Below are 16,506 nucleotides of genomic sequence, written 5' to 3'. Positions count from 1 at the left end.
ACTTTGGTGGGTTTTAATAGCAATGTCAGTGTGTTTTCGTTTGTCCTTTCTGAGGGTGCTGACAAAGCACTTTTCCAATTTTCTGCTGAGACCACGAATGTGAGGATGGACCTGTGGAAACATGCATCACAACTTCACAACACAAATTCTGCAATGTTGCCCCACACATTTTATTGTTTGCCATTGTCTATCTCCTCAGATATTGTATTTTATCTCATAGATTTTCCCAAGGCAGTACATTCTACATTTGCATTTACAACATTCCTATGCAGTGAATTAAGCAAAAATCCATCTCTCTTACCGTAAGACCAATAATCTCTAACCAATTGGGCTATCCAAGTGCCTGGTTTCTCTGATGTACAGTCTGGTTGTATGTAATTGTCCATTATGATAATCATCGCTACCATAAATACAGGGAGCACTACGTGATGGAGGGCACATGCATAATTTTATTATGTTCCCTTAGAAATATTTTTATCAAAACGATGGGTAGAAAAGTACTTTCAAAAATTGTAAAATGTAAAGAGTCTATTATTGTCCTGGTTAGTGGAAGAAAGCAGTGACATCACAAGAGAAAAGAAACATTAATGACTTAATCTTTTAATCTAAAGTGATACAGATTTACAGAACCTTTAAAAGTATTGAATCCTTCTAAAGACAGATCTACATTGTAAAGCAGGTACATTACAGCAATGTTACAGAAACCAAAGTCCTATGTACAAGACTAAGGAAGGCTACTAAGGACCCAATGTGTCATAAACTTAAATCAAATGGTCAAGCTTAGGAGTTCACTTTTAAATAGCAATGGCACTTAGACTTATAAATGGCTTCACAGTGCTTTACAGCCCCCTCTAATCATTTTACAGAGTCAGCATATTGCCCCCAACAATCTGGGTCCTTATTTTACCAACCTCAGAAGGATGGAAGGCTGAGTCAACCTTGAGCCAGTGAGAATCGAACTGCTGTACATTTGGCAGCCGGCAGTCAGCAGAAGTAGCCCGCAGTACTTCATTCTAAGCACTGCGCCACCATGGCTCATGAACCGTAGTGAACCCACAAACACCTATATGTGTATCTACAAAAATTCATATAGGACATTCTTGCACAGCTTAGCAAAGTCTGCATTGTGGCAACCTGATGGAGAAGTACAAAAAGGAGACAAATTGCAAAGAGAAGAGGTCAAGCAAGGCTGAACACTGTCAAAAATGAAATAGTATGAAAAATAGGCTGTTTACCGCAGCTATTTATTTCCTCTCTGCAACCCTCTAGTTCTTTTTCAACCCCCATTGAAAGAATAAAATGAGGTTGGACAGCCCATGAGAAAGGAGAGGAGATGGGGCAAGAACTGGAAAAAGCTGATCTTACATTTTTAAGAGAATAAGCAAAACATCACAGCCAAGAGTGAAGGGGGGCATTTTACATTCTATCAACTTCCTTTTTTCAATGCTATCACCTTCCTCACTGTGCTGATGCGGAAAAGTAAAGAGGCAGAAGTTTCTACCTGAGATTATAAATATTTACAATTAGGTGTTTCTTGTTTCCAGATGCCCAAACTAGCCTTTATATTAATAAAGTGCATTTCCCATCCTTATGGCACCTTGCAAAAGGGAGAGATCTGTAAGACAGGCTCCATGGTATGCGCAGAATTCTGAATGTCCATTGGGACAGAGAACAAGAAACCAAGAGGAGAAGAAAGAGAAAAGCGTGTTCTGGAAAGAACAGGAGCTCTGTATGCTGCAACATTTTGCAACAGATACCTCTTGTAAGATCGTTATTCCCATTTAGGTCAAGCAAGGGTGCCCAATTTTGAAACATACAAATATTACCATACCATACTATTGGTATATTACAGATACCAATATTGCCAAACCAACATACCAATATTACCAATAGCAATACTACCAATTATGAAATATAGCACTTAGATTTATATACCACTTCACAGTGTTTTACAGCCCTCTCTAAGTGTTTTATAGAGTCAGCATCATGCCCCCAACAATCTGGAATGCTCAATTACCAACATACCAATATTACCAACATACCAATATTCAATATTGCTTGTTGATTTGGATGCCAACTCTGGGAAAGAAGTAGAAAAACTTATTTTCAGGAAAGATTTTAAACCAAGGTGGGCAAAGTTATACCCCACCCATGACTGTCAAAAAAGGCAGGATAATTTTTAACTTCTATATATTTTTAACTTTTAATCTATCTATCTATCTATCTATCTATCTATCTATCTATCTATCTATCTATCTATCTATCTATCTATCTATCTATCAGATAGATAGATAGATAGATAGATAGATAGATAGATAGATAGATAGATAGATAGATAGATAGATAGATAGATAGATAGATAGATTAGTATGCTGCAATAAGACAACATGGGTGAGTTAATGGCAGTTATCCTCATATGCCCAGAAATTGGGAGAGAAGAATAGATGCTCTTTCTGCGACAGGCAAAAGCATTCTGCCTTCTTCTTCCCCATCTTCTCTTAGATGAAAATTCTGTCCATTTAGTGATTGGTTGATTACTATCATTTAATTTGATATTGGACCTTTGAAAAGTATAAGCATGCATATGTACTCAGTACTTGGTTTGGGCCTCTTTTGCAGCAATTACTGCCTCAATGCGGCATGGCGTGGAAGCTATCAGCCTGTGGCACTGCTGAGGTGTTATGAAAGACCAGGATGCTTCAATAGCAGCCTGCAGCTCTTCTACATTGTTCGGTCTCATGTCTCTCATCTTTCTCTTGGCAATGCCCCACAGATTCTCTATGGGGTTCAGGTCAGGTGAGTTTGCTGGCCAATCAAGCACAGTAATCCCACGGTCGTGGAACCAGGTTTTGGTGCTTTTGGCAGTGTGGGCAGGTGCCAAGTCCTGCTGGAAAATGAAGTCAGCATCCCCATAAAGTTCATCTGTGGAAGGAAGCATGAAATGCTCCAAAATCTCCTGGTAGACAGCTGTGTTGACCCTGGACTTAATGAAGAACAGTGGACCAACACCAGCAGATGACATGGCTCCCCCAATCAACACAGACTGGAAACTTCACACTGGACTTCAAGCATCTTGCAGTGTGTGCCTCTCCATTCTTCCTCCAGACTCTGGGTCCTTGGTTTCCAAATGAGATGCAAAAATTGCTCTCATCAGAAAAGAGGACTTTGGACCACTGAGCAACAGACCAGGTCTGTTTTTCTTTAGCCCAGGTATGATGCTTCTGATGTTGTTTGTCAGGAATGGCTTGAAAAGAGGAATACGACATTTGAAGCCCATGTCCAAGATGCATCTGTGTGTGGTGGCTCTTGATGCACTGACTCCAGCCTCAGTCCACTCCTTGTGAAAGTCCCCAACACTTTTGAATGGCCTTTTCCTGACAATCTTCTCCATGCTGCAGTCATCCCTGCTGCTTGTGCACCTTTTTCTTCCACACTTTTACCTTCTGCATAACTTTCTATTAATGTGCTTTGATACAGCACTTTGGGAACATCCAACTTTGTTTGCAATTACCTTTTGAGGGTGTCAATGATGGTTTTCTGCACAACTGTCAGGTCAGCAGTCTTTCCCATGATTGTGATTCCTACTGAACCTGATTGAGAGACCATTTAAAGGCTCAGGAACCCTTTGCAGGTGTTATGGCTTAATTAACTGATTAGAGTAGGACACTTTGAGCCTAGAATATTGAACCTTTTCACAATATTCTAATTTTCTGAGATTGTGGATTTGGGGTTTTCATTAGCTGTAAGCCATAATCATCTCAATTATGGCATATCACGGCTTGAACTATCTTGCTTTGCATGTAATGAGTCTATCTCATATATTAGGTTCACCTTTTAAGTTGCATTACTGAAATAAATGAATTTTGCACGATATTCTAATTTTTAGAGTTTCACCTGTGTGGTAGGCTTGTCCAACCCACAGCCCACAAATTGCATGCAACCCTGGACAGCTAGTAATGCAGCCCTACAAGATTGTAAACTTTTAATATTATGTGATTTATAGTGATATATTATATATTAACTATAAATTATATATTAACTATATTAATGGCCCAACACAATTCCTCTTCAATCAATACAACCCAGGCAAGCCAAAAGTTTGAATACCCCTGTTCTACATTCTATGCATGGTATGGACAAGGAGAAGAACTGGTCAGATAGTAGTTACAAATCTGAATTACCTCTACCCTTTTGCTAAATACACCCATTTCTTAGTACATGCTCTTTATTTTCTTCTCTTCGTGAAAATAAATTCAATTAAAACTAAAATTAAAGTAAGAATAAAAGGCAGGTAAAAATGCAATGCATCACATCATAGAATGTGATGAAAAGATGGACTGGGGTAACATGATAGATGTGTTTCAATATCTCAGGGGTTGGCACAAAGAAGAGGGAGTCAAGCTATTCTCCAAAGCACCTGAGGGTAGAACAAAAAGTAAATCAAAAAAAAATAATCAAAAAAAATCAGAAAATAAAATACAAGCTGAATAGTCAAGATCTTGTTGATGATCCAAGCTCTGTAAAGGACCTTGGAATACTCACCTCTAATGATCTAGGTAGCTTTTTCTCTGGTAATATCACACTACTAACTAGAGCATACAAAACATTTGCTAGACCAATACTCGAATACAGCTCATCAGTCTGGAACCCACATTACGTATCTGATATTAGCACAGTTGAGAAAGTCCAGAAATATTTCACAAGAAGAGTTCTCCACTCCTCTACTCGTTGTAGAATACCTTATGCCACCAGACTTGAAATTCTAGACCTAGAAAACCTTGAATTACGCTGTCTTCGGTCTGATCTAAGTATGGTATATAAAATCATACATTGCAATGACTTACCTGTCAATTAATACTTCAGCTTCAGCCATAACAACACAAGAGCACACAATAGATTCAAACTCAAGGTTAACCGCACCAAACTTGATTGCAGGAAATACGACTTCAGCAACAGAGTGGTCAATGTCTGGAATACTCTTCCTGACTCTGTAGTTTCTTCCCCAAACCCCAAAAACTTTAACCTTAGACTGTCTACTATTGACCTCACCCCTTTCCTAAGAGGTCTGTAGGGGGCATGCATAAGCACACCAACGTGCCTACCGTCCCTGTCCTATTGTTTCTTTTTATTTTTCTTATATGTGTCCATTTCATGTATTCATAACTATGTATATACTTATACTTATTATCTTGTAAACAATTGACAAATCAAATAAATAAAAATAAATAAAATAAATAAATAATGGATGGAAACTAATCAAGGAGAAAACTAAGGAGATCTAGAACTAAGGAGAATTTTTTTGACAGTTAGAACAATTAATCAGTGGAACAACTTGCCTCCAGAAGTTATGGATGCTCCAACACTGGAAATTTTAAAGAACAGATTGGACAACCCTTTGTTTGAAATAGTATAGGGTTTCCTGCCTGAGCAGGGGGTTGGACTAGAAGACCTCCAAGATCCCTTCCAACTCTCCTCTCCTTTGCTGTCCTCCTTGGCTAAGTGAGAACATCAAAACGAAACCATTCTGTGGATAGAACCAAGGGTGGGATTCTCCCAGTTCAGACTGGTTTGGGCAAACTCCTAGCTGCAATGATCAGCTGGCTCAGAACCAGTTCGATCCGACAATCCCGTGGGCCCACCCGCCCCTGCACTGTGCTCACCTATATCTGCTCAGCTGATTTGCATGGCAGAGCGGATTGCCGCGCCTCAGCTGTGTTATTTCCCCGAAGTAACATTGAAGGTAAGTAATTGCGATAGCTGTGCACGCGTGAAACACACGATTAGAGAACCGGTTGTTACACCGGGAGAATCCCACCCCTGGATTGAGCTTGATGTGTTTGACAAATCGTTTTAGATTTTTTAAAAAAATTGAAAATCATGTATGATCACTTCAAGGTTTTCATCTCAATGGGTAAAGTTCAAAGATTGCTGGAGTTGGGTAAATTCAGCCTTCCCTAATGTGGCGCCGTCAAGATATATTGGCTAGCAGTATGGCACATTGTATATTTAATATTTTCATTACCGGGAGTGGAATATAAATGAAACACTAAATCTTGTCAATTGTCAACTGTGAATTTGTAATTGTGATTGTATTATAAGATTTGCAAGGTTTTCAATTGCATTAAAAATCATCCCTCCCAAAGGCTATAGACCTACAGTACAACAAATTAAATGACCTATTAAAATAATCAGTGTCCCCAAAAGATATCTATCTCAGATCATTACAAATTAATTCCAACACATTAAAAAAACACATTAAAAATGGCTTTAAACCAGAGTTTCCTAACTTCAGCAAGATGTATGGACTTCAACTACCAGAACTCTCTAGCCAACACTGCAGCTAGGGAATTCTGGGAATTGAAGTCCATACATTTTAAAGTCATTGGGATTGAGAAAAACAGCTCTAAGTCTTCCAATTGTACCTAGAACAGAGAAAAACAAATGTCCCTTCTACTTTGGAAACATTGATCATTTCCTTCCTCTTCAACCCCTCTATTAGATAAATAGAGCCATGACCCATAATTTGGCATTTATCAAAATTTATTTATCTGGAATTATACTCATCCATGGTCATAGATGGTTATAAGCAGGGAATGGAAGGAATTTGGGAGGAAGGGGTTATGTAGCAAGCCTACATTTATCATCTGATTAAAAACAATTTGTTTATCTCTCTGAAAAAAAAATCTCATCCATCTCTTAACAAGCAAAGACATTTATAAATAACTTACTATGCTTCAGCCGACTGCTAAATATAATGATTTAGGATAAAAAAAGAAGGCTCTCTGATCATTGTCTGTTAGAGTTCCAAAGCCCATTTTTCATGTTGATTTGTTGTCGCTGATAAGTGATTGCTTGATGGTACTGCATTTCTTCTGTGTGCTAAGTTGTTTGCAAAATGAACAGAGGACAGCTTGTCACATCAAAGGGAGGACTACAAGGTGAAGTAAAAGTGTATAATCTTTTGCCCTAAGTTTTGACAGTTAATTAGCTCTCCTTCAATTTATACCTTGGTGACAGCTTGTGAAGGTCAACTGGGACAATTCCAAGGTTAGTCCAACACAAAATATATGGAAGAATTGGCAGAGAGTGGGTTCTCTGTTACTTCCATTACGAATGATTAAACAGCTTATTCTCTTACCTGGTACATAAACAGCACTGAGTTCTTCCCCAGAAATTCTGAATGTGAAGGAAAGGGTTGTTGCACAAGGACAGACAATCTGAGATTGACAATGTCTAGTAAGCCATTTTGCTAGCAAAATACTTACAGGGCACCATCAATCTCAAACTAATACACTAGCAAGATATTTTCCTAAGCATTCTCAATTTTGGACAAACTGCCCCATATGAAAGAAACAGTTACCGACTAACAATCCTGGCAAAATGCTATCCACTGGGTTATAAAGAGGCTGAAGCAGTTGAATAACTTAATAAATATTGTGTATCACACTCAATTGCATCAACACGGATGCCAGTAACACCATAACGGGAGTCTCTGTCTATATTCTCTCCTCTTCATGAACAAGCCTTCTACATACCTGCAGCACCAACAATGGGTGAGCTATTCAGTTAATAATCGTATTACACAAGGATCATTGTATCTTTGATACAAACCAAAAGGATGCAAACACCTAGGCAATCTGCATAACTGAATATAACTATCCACGAGACGTTTATGCTTCCCAAAACTTGTGAGTTAGTTTTCAGACCAAACATTGTTTTGTGTGTATCAATACACATCTAAAAAGAATATACTGTCAGAATTGTATAAAGGTTAAGAAACAGTGTGTTAAAAGATATATATTTGTATGTACATTGTATATTCATATTTAAATATCACAAATTTTTAACTGGGTACTTTATCAAGCCAAGCAAAATGACACAAAATAGCAGGCACACTTTTGAATCTGAGATTCTTAATCAGTTCAATTTATAAAAATAGAGGATCATATGAAGCAAAACAAATCTAAAAATTAGACCAGATGTTTTGGCCATAAGATGTGCTTTATTTAAATATGAATGTGTATTCATTTTTTTTTTACCAATTTGCAAATTTAATGTTGAAATTGGATTTGGGTGATTCATGAATAAATCTATTCAAAAGTTACCAAAATGAGCTTTATTTATTTTATCTTCACTGTCTGCGACCGTGCCCAAATGGAATAAAAGTAAAGTGGGTTTACATATGTTTACCTCTAATACAACTTTCCCCAAGCTGCATATGGTTGGGAATACAGCTCCATGCTGGCTGACAATTTTCAATATAGTAACATCAATAAATCTAAAGATCTGAAAATTAGTATTATTAACTGGCCAGAGCAAGATGGTGATCCATTTGGAAAGACCTTAACAATTAGCCTGTCCTACATGACTGGTGTATTCATGCCCTTTAAATGTTTGAAAGTTGTAATGATGTGATTGGCACCTCTAGCAGTGGAACCTGTTTCAATTCATGATGGTCCTATATATGCAATTTCATGCATTTATATGAATTTCATTTTGCTCTGAGTTTACGAAGCTAGGAACTATGAACGGCAGAGAATTAGGAAGGAACAGCTTGTAAACCTTGCAAATGAAAGAATCAAAAATCAATCCCTGTTAGGAAAGGAAAGGAGAGAATTGGAGCCCTTTATCAGCCAAATAACCTACCTTTATCAACCATCCAAAGCCACATTCAATTATACTTGTTTCCCTCTCGGGTTTCCTTACCATTTCATCTGTCTGATAAGATTCATCTGATATCCTGAGCATAATCCTTGTTTAAAAGGTGATTACTGTTTCACCACACAGAGGTTGCTTGTCACCTTGTGCTCTTATTAAAAACAGAATTTTACAGCAGCTTTGTGGAATGTATCCACACACTGTGAATGTCTTTTGATCATGGCTGGGAATTTGATAGTAAGTCAGGGACTGTTCTCACTGAAAAAAATAAGCCATTTACTAGACTCTACTACTGTTCTGAAACAGATTTTGCAACAACTGAGAAATAAGATATTTCCCAGGTGGCATGGTGTAATTTCTACCCAGCTCCCATGCACCAAAATGGTGGGTTGATTATAATTACAGCAAGGCAAATGCTGTTTCATTAATTGTAGCACTTTTGATCTATATCAGAGGTTGAATTTCATGTGCTTCTTTCATCATCTATAGTCCATAATTGGTTTAACAATTTCTGATCTCTCTGCCTGCCTTTCATTTATACTGTCTAATGCAGCGTTCTGACCTTCCATCTCTTCAGCTACATAGCTCGGCTCTTCACTTTTCATTAAATATCTGGTTTTTTTAAGGCTGTATGCAATGAAATGTATTTCATATTACTAACCTTTGTTGATGAACATAAAGCATAGGCAGGTCACCCTAACAAGAATATTTATTGTATTACACTCTAGAACAGCGGTCGCCAACTGGTGGGCCGCGGCCCACTGGTGGGCCATGAGAAAATTTTGGTGGGCCTCAGAGATATCTCACCCCCAGAGCACCCCCACAAAGCAATTAATCTAAGCTGTGCAGAAACACAAGGCTGCGCCACCCACATGGCCCGCAGAAACCCTCCCCGCCCTCTCACTCCTTACCTGGTAAACTTGCCTGTTAAATTGCTATTTTTCCTTTTTCTAACCATCATCTGTTCTGTTGTGCCGGGAGATTTAGATTAGCTAGGAAGCAGGAAATGGTTGAATTTCTTGCTTTCTAGCTAGTCTTTAGATCTTCAGCTCAGCACAGCCAAACTTCCCTTAGGACTGAAGGTTTGCTTGCAAGTAAATTCAGTGCAGACTCACGGCAAGCAAATTTGAGAGACTGAGCTAGCTGATGGCAGATAGATAGATCACTGAATGATTCTGTGAGCAACTCAGTCTGCCTGCTTTGCCTGATTTTGTGTAAAGGATGCTCTTTTTTAAATAAAAAAATCAATATTTACATGAATGGTGTGTTGTGAGTTAATTTTGTGAGTTTGCTTGCAAGCAAATTTTATGTGACAGACTGAGCTAGCCAATGGCAGATAGATAGATCTCTGAATGAATCTGTGATTCTGTGACAGACTCAATCTGCCTGCTTTGCCTGATGTTGGGTAAAAGTTGCTCTTTTTTTAGAAAAAATTCAATATTTATATAAATATTTATAATATTTACATGCCCAGCTAGTCACATGACCACCAAGCCACACCCACAAATTAGGCCATGCCCACAGAACCAGTTAGTGGTCCCTGGGATCTAAAATTGTGAGTTTGGTGGTCCCTGAGGTCCAAAAGGTTGGCGACCCCTGCTTTAGAAGAACATTTGTTTCTCGGTGTGCATCAGCCTTTAACAAGCTGGTGCCTGTTTAGCATTATGGACTTCGACCACAGTTCTCCTTTACCATGTTCAGCAAGTGCAACATGGCCAATGAATACAGGTGAAATCGAGGCAATGGACTGCAATACTTAACTCCATCTTCTCTCCATGCACTTTTTAATTCAGTGCCTGATTGCGATGTCTGCTTGCAGTAAGAATACCTCCGATACCATGCTGTGACTGATCAAGACTGATCAAGAGCTCTCCTTATTGATCCCATAGCAAACTAAATCTATGATTGAAAAAAAAAAAAGGAGGAAGAGATAGTTTCCTGATCTAGTTTGAGGAAGCTAGTTATGAAAACAAGATATGCTATAATGGACTGAATCTTTCCCTCATTCATTTATGCTATACACACTTTTCTGTAGGTTTCATTTGTCTTTTGTAATTAGTAGTATGCCACAAGGAAGAAATTGACTTTACTAGTGATACACACACTCAAATGATCTTAATTTTTAAATTCCTGCAACACTTGCCAAGAATCCCAAAGTAAAACTGTACCTTCAAAAGTGCTGTTTTAGTATATGGATGGAGTATAATAAACCTTAATTAAGAAATTATCAAAAATTGTAACTTCCATAAATGTCCTTTTAAATGGGTATTTTGTTTCCTGGTTTCTTTAATTTTTAAAATTACCTAATTAGGCAATTGGTAAATGTTATAGGATGAAGATGAGCTTAGAAGATCCCCACATACAGAAATGTAGACTTTCCCCATATCGTGTCCTTTCCCAAGTGAATCTCTGCATAGGAACACAAATCAGGTGTTGAGATCTGGTACCAGTGAAGAACTTTGGTACAAAGTAGGAGAGGGAAAAATAATATGAAATCACAAAACTGATAAGCAACTGTTGGATTTATTATTATTAACAATGGCAGTAGAAGTTTATGTCAAACCATATAAAATCAATTTTAGAAATGGTACTCATGATATTACCAATCAAGTAGAAATTCACCTTCCAGTAGTTTTGGTTTCCTGCTGTCAGATGTATTAAACTGCAGCATCGTCTCAGTGCTATTCTTAACTTTTCAGATTCTTTCTTCCGCTCATGCATGAAACAGGGTCATCACCAACATCTAAAAACGATCAGACAAAACAGACCTTTAACTTCTGAGTCTTGCCACCCAGAAGGGAAAACGTTAAGATTTGTTATTTCTAATATTCCATTAAACGCTATTTATAATTTTCAAATATGACAGGGTAGTGTTTCCTTACTGTATCTCTAACCTTTTCTCAAAATAGTTGGGTTGGATGACTGTCGTTTGATGCATTTATTTCTTAAACCAAAAACAGCAGCCAAGCAAGCAAAAAGACATTACATTCACAGTGCAACAGATTAAATATGCATCTCAGGGTGGTAGAAATGAGCAATATAAAATAACTGCATTCGAAGTCAGTGGCACTTTATTCACATTTTCTGTTCTTCCCCCTCCCCGATCCTCTTCAACATCATTTCTATTGTAAAAGCTTCTTCACTGACAAACAGTGAGCTACCTGCAGAGATTCAGCTACTTTTGTCCTCTTCTTAAAAAGCCATGGGAAGCTACCTACATTAGTCCTCTCCTCCTGTATGTTCCCATTTTGAACAATACCACTCCATGAATGAGAAGTTAAAACATACAAGCAGCATCCCAGCCCCTGAAGTCTTTTTTCTCTGTAAGTGGAGTGCAAGCTACATTAAAATGACAGGTAAAACATTGAATAACTGATTTGCGTGAAGCCTTTACCTCCATCTTTCGCTTTTAGTTCTATTGGTGGTCAACCTCTGTTCTTCACTCTTAGCTAACTGCATTGGTTTATAAATTTACTAGAATGTGGTAATTATTATTATTGCCACCTTCTATCATCTTGGTCAATAATTCTATTTGCAATTACTGAAAAGAAGGAAGAAGACCTTTTGTTAGTAATTAAACAAAGTAAAATATTCTAGCCATTTACTACAATTGTTCTAGGTCATGTGAGTGGCAGAGAGGGGTATGGAATGGAGAACTCATCCACATTTCAAATCACTATCCAGATGCCTTCCCCATAGGGCTGCATTAGTCATTTTTTTCTGGATTTTTTTTTTTTTTTTTTGCAACTCCAGCTGCATCTGGTTCATTTACAAATTTGCTCTTTCTTTTGCTGGCTTCTTCCCCTACATCATATGTTCTGTTCATTTTTCAGAGACTTATCCTCCTGGCCTTCAAAAGTTTAGATAATTTGTTGTCCCCAATTCGGGTCTGAGCCTGCTGCCGAACCCAATGAAGAACACCAGAGACGAGGTGCAAGTTTAGTTTCCTTTTATTGAAGTGCTCCAAGAAATGGGGTCCTGGCTAGAAAATGCCAAGGAATTCTGAACAATAGAATTAAGGAAAGCTTTATATATTTTCACTAAAGCAGATGGTGGGATAAGGTGGGATATATAAAACAAACAAATAAATATATAAAACAAATAAATAAAAGGGACAGGAGCTCACTCCATTACACGGTGGTTCAGTGACTAAGATGCTGAGCTTGTCGATCAGAAAGATCGGCAGTTCGGCAGCTTGAATCCCTAGCACCACGTAATGGAGTGAGCTCCTGTTACTTCTCCAATCTAGCAGTTCGGAAGCATGTAAAAGTGCAAGTAGAAAAATAGGGACAGCCTTTGGTGGGAAAGTAACAGCGTTCCATGTGCCTTCGGTGTTTAGTCATGCTGGCCACATGACTACAGAGACTTCTTCAAACAGCGCTGGCCCTTTGGCTTTGTAATGGAGATGAGCACCGCCCCCTAGAGGCCGGAAACGACTAGCATGTATGTGCAAGGGGAACCTTTACCTTATAAAACAAATAATCTAATAAATGTGCAAGGGGAACAGGATTTACAGATATGAGACTTTCCTACATAGTGCAAAAGGGCCAGTTTAATTTCACAATATCTACCTGAGGATACTTACCACATGAAGATAGGCTATAAATGTATGGAAGAATAGATAGTATTAAAAGGGCAACAAAATTGTTTTAGTCCATTCTGTTAATGAATAATTTATACATTTGTGTTTACAAAACACTCATTATTGAGCAAATTTAAAGCATAATGAGAGAGTTTCTTCATATGAAAACTCAGAATGATACACTACCATTGGAGTATAAAGGAATATTAAATTAGCAGGGCAAGAGAGCTGTTATCAGTGGATTAGTACTGCTGACATTCAGGTTCTCTACCCATATTCAAAAACTGTCAAAACAGCAACATCATCTTTCCCCCAACTTTTCTTATGTTATAAATGCAGGCGAGGTCAAGCTCTATAAATGGAGCGGATAATTAGTATAATTAATTTCAGCTACGGCAGAAATATATCAAATCCAAGAAGAAAATCTTCTCTAGAACTCACTGGCTTGAGTTTGCTTCTCTCAAGCAGAACACCGAGTTGGCTAAAATGGCCATTTTAGTGGTACAGAATTTTGTGATGTCTATGCTGAAGATGAACTGAAGACACACACTGGACAAGTTTTCAGAAGGGATTTTTAACCTGCAAAGAGGCCCTCTGATGCTTTTTCCAAACTCGGTGTGGCCTCCAGCATTTCCTCCTGAGAGATGGCAAAGCCTTGATGACATGCTAGTTTAGATAACTGTATTCAGCTCACATGTTCCATATTAAACACCTTGAGGGAAACTTGACTTCACGTGGAAAATCTCATCCACATCTAAATGGTTGTCTATGCTGACCAACCAAATGTCAGAAAATCCAGTTCAAGAACATCAATGGATTATTCATATTCATATTTCAGCACAATCCTTCAACAGGTGCTTCAAATGAGGCCCAGCTACCTAGCCTTTCATACAGTCTTCCTATCCTCAATTGTAGCATTAGGAGATCTCCCCTATTTAGTTTTATTTCCCTGCGGTGCAATTGCCTTTTGTTTAGAACTACCATTAAACACGATGCCTCCTGAGTGAGGTGCCCCTCCTCCTTTTCCTCCTCTCATCCCAACACTGTCGATTATACTCCAATGGTGCTTTTTTTCAAGAGGCAACTGGACTTTCTGGTTTTTCTTTGAAGACGTTTTGCTTCTTATCCAAGAAGCTTCTTCAGCTCTGACTGGATGGTGGGGAATGGAAGGATTTATATTCCTTGCAGACAGCTGGTCATTGAAAAAGGTGACTTATGACGGTTTTTCACAGTTACAACCTGTGCAGCATCCCCATAATCACGTGTTCAAAATTCAGATGCTTGGCAAACTGGTTCATACTTATGACTGTTGCTGTGTCCCAAAGTCATGTGATTCCTTTTTGCAACCTTCTGACCAGCAAAGTTGATGGCGAAACCAAATTCACTTAACAACCGGGTGACTAATTCATCAACTGCAGTGATTCACTTAACAACTGTGGCAAGAAAGATCATAAAATGTGGCAAAACTCACTTAACAAATGTCTCACTTAGCAACATTAGAAATTAGAAACACTTAGAAATTTTGGGCTCAATTGTCATAAATTGAAGACTACCTATAACTGGCACTAATGTAGAGGGTATAACCTGCCTTGCTTGCAAACTGAAAGGCAAGAATATTTTACATGTTATTAGACATCAGAGGAACTAAATTCCTATGCCTCTTAACCAAGAAACCTTGACGAATAAATTGAAGTATTCAGCATCTAGCATTCCGTGGTCACCATTAACTGGATTTTATAGAACCATAGAAATAGATAGAGGTGTGGATTATTTGCTAAAGAACCCAAATTAAAACATCTCTGACAAATGCTCTCCTTGAAATCTGTAGAGATTCTCAGTCATCCAGGTCATGGTTGTCCCAAAGGTGCTTTATGAGGAGATAACTGGAGTTTCTTGTTTTTTCTATTGAAGATGTTTTGCTTCCCGTCCAAGAAGCTTCTTCAGTTCTTACAGGATATTGGGGAATGGAAGGATTTATATTTCAGAGGATTTCCAGAGGAAAAAAAATACAGACTACAGGAACCAAGAACACTACACAGGTGACCCTGAGGACGCAGATAAACCGCCAAGTGCTTCAACGACCCTCTAAAACAGGGGTGTCAAACTCATATCATTACGGCGGCGTCACGTGACATATCAGGTGGTGTCATGTGATGTATTTTTTCCACTTTGCTAAACTGGATGGGGGAGGGGCCAGTACGTGACATATGTGGCCCGCAGGCTGAGAGTTTGACACTCCTGCTCTAAAAGGATGCAGATTACTTGCTGTCTGCAAGGAATATACTGTAAATCCTTCCATTCCCCACTAACCTGTCAGAGCTGAAGAAGCTTCTTGCATGAGAAGCAAAATGTCTTCAAAAGAAAAAAAAACAAAAAAGTACAACTGCCTCCTGAAAAAGAACCTTTCCTTGGAATCTGTTACTAAGGCAGAATCCATCATACTTTCAGCTGTTTGAGTATACCCAGTAATTATTAAATGGGTTTTTTTTTTCAGCTGAGGGGAAACCAAAAGGCTTTCTACACCTGTATGCAGGCATTCTACCCAGCATGTCAATAAATTTGACATAAGATGTTGGAAATCTTTTGTCAAGATGCAGCCTGGCAGTTACTTAAGTGTTCTACTACACCACTGTGTATTATCAGAAGCTACAGGATATCACCCTTTTGCACCTGCGTTCGTGTGATGGTGGGATTAAAAAAGAAAAAGCATTAAAGATCACGTGAAGCCACAGCAAGTATGGATGCTCTTGTATAGTCTTTGGGATGAAAGCAAGAAGCCTTACATAAAGTAAAAATAAATTCCCTTTGTGCTATTACGAATGTACAAATGGTTTTTTAACACTTTGAAAACCTTTAGCTGACTTTAAAGAAATTTAACCAAATATTCTTCAAAGTGATAATAACTGGAACAAAGCCCATTAGCAAAGCTAAATGAATTCTCTTCAAGGCATTGTGATACATTATCAGTTACTTCCTTCATCCCTGGGGAAACATTTCAGTATTGCTGTCAATCACTGCTTGAGTGTTTTGACTTCACCAACTGCATCATTTATATTGATTTTTTGACAAATGACATCTCTCTTTCTGAGCTATTATGTTTTTGTTTTCAGACCACATTTAATTGTTTGAGTATTTTTCTTCCTAAAAAAAAAAGAACGGCAAAATGTTTATTCTCTGAAGGCTGTAAACAGAGATCTCAGGTCTAGTTACTATGACAACCCCACAAGATACAACAAGCCTAGATTATCTCTAATGACAGATGTGAA

General features: G+C 38.2%; 1 long non-coding RNA gene across 2 annotated transcripts in view; it reads right to left on the bottom strand.

The window, feature by feature from the left end:
* The window catches only part of LOC148130868 (uncharacterized), a 176,783-nt gene that overhangs the window by 88,556 nt on the left and 71,721 nt on the right, over positions 1-16,506 (bottom strand). For both annotated transcript variants that reach the window (XR_015749391.1, XR_015749392.1), the window contains exon 3: positions 11,281-11,401. This is a non-coding gene — a long non-coding RNA (uncharacterized LOC148130868). The remainder of the gene's footprint in view (positions 1-11,280; positions 11,402-16,506) is intronic.

The sequence above is a fragment of the Notechis scutatus genome, chromosome 4 (assembly GCF_049901735.1).
Source record: "Notechis scutatus isolate UNSWTSFEM ecotype Mainland chromosome 4, rNotScu1.2, whole genome shotgun sequence".
Taxonomy (NCBI): domain Eukaryota; kingdom Metazoa; phylum Chordata; class Lepidosauria; order Squamata; family Elapidae; genus Notechis; species Notechis scutatus.
This window is presented reverse-complemented; position numbering and strand designations above follow the sequence as displayed.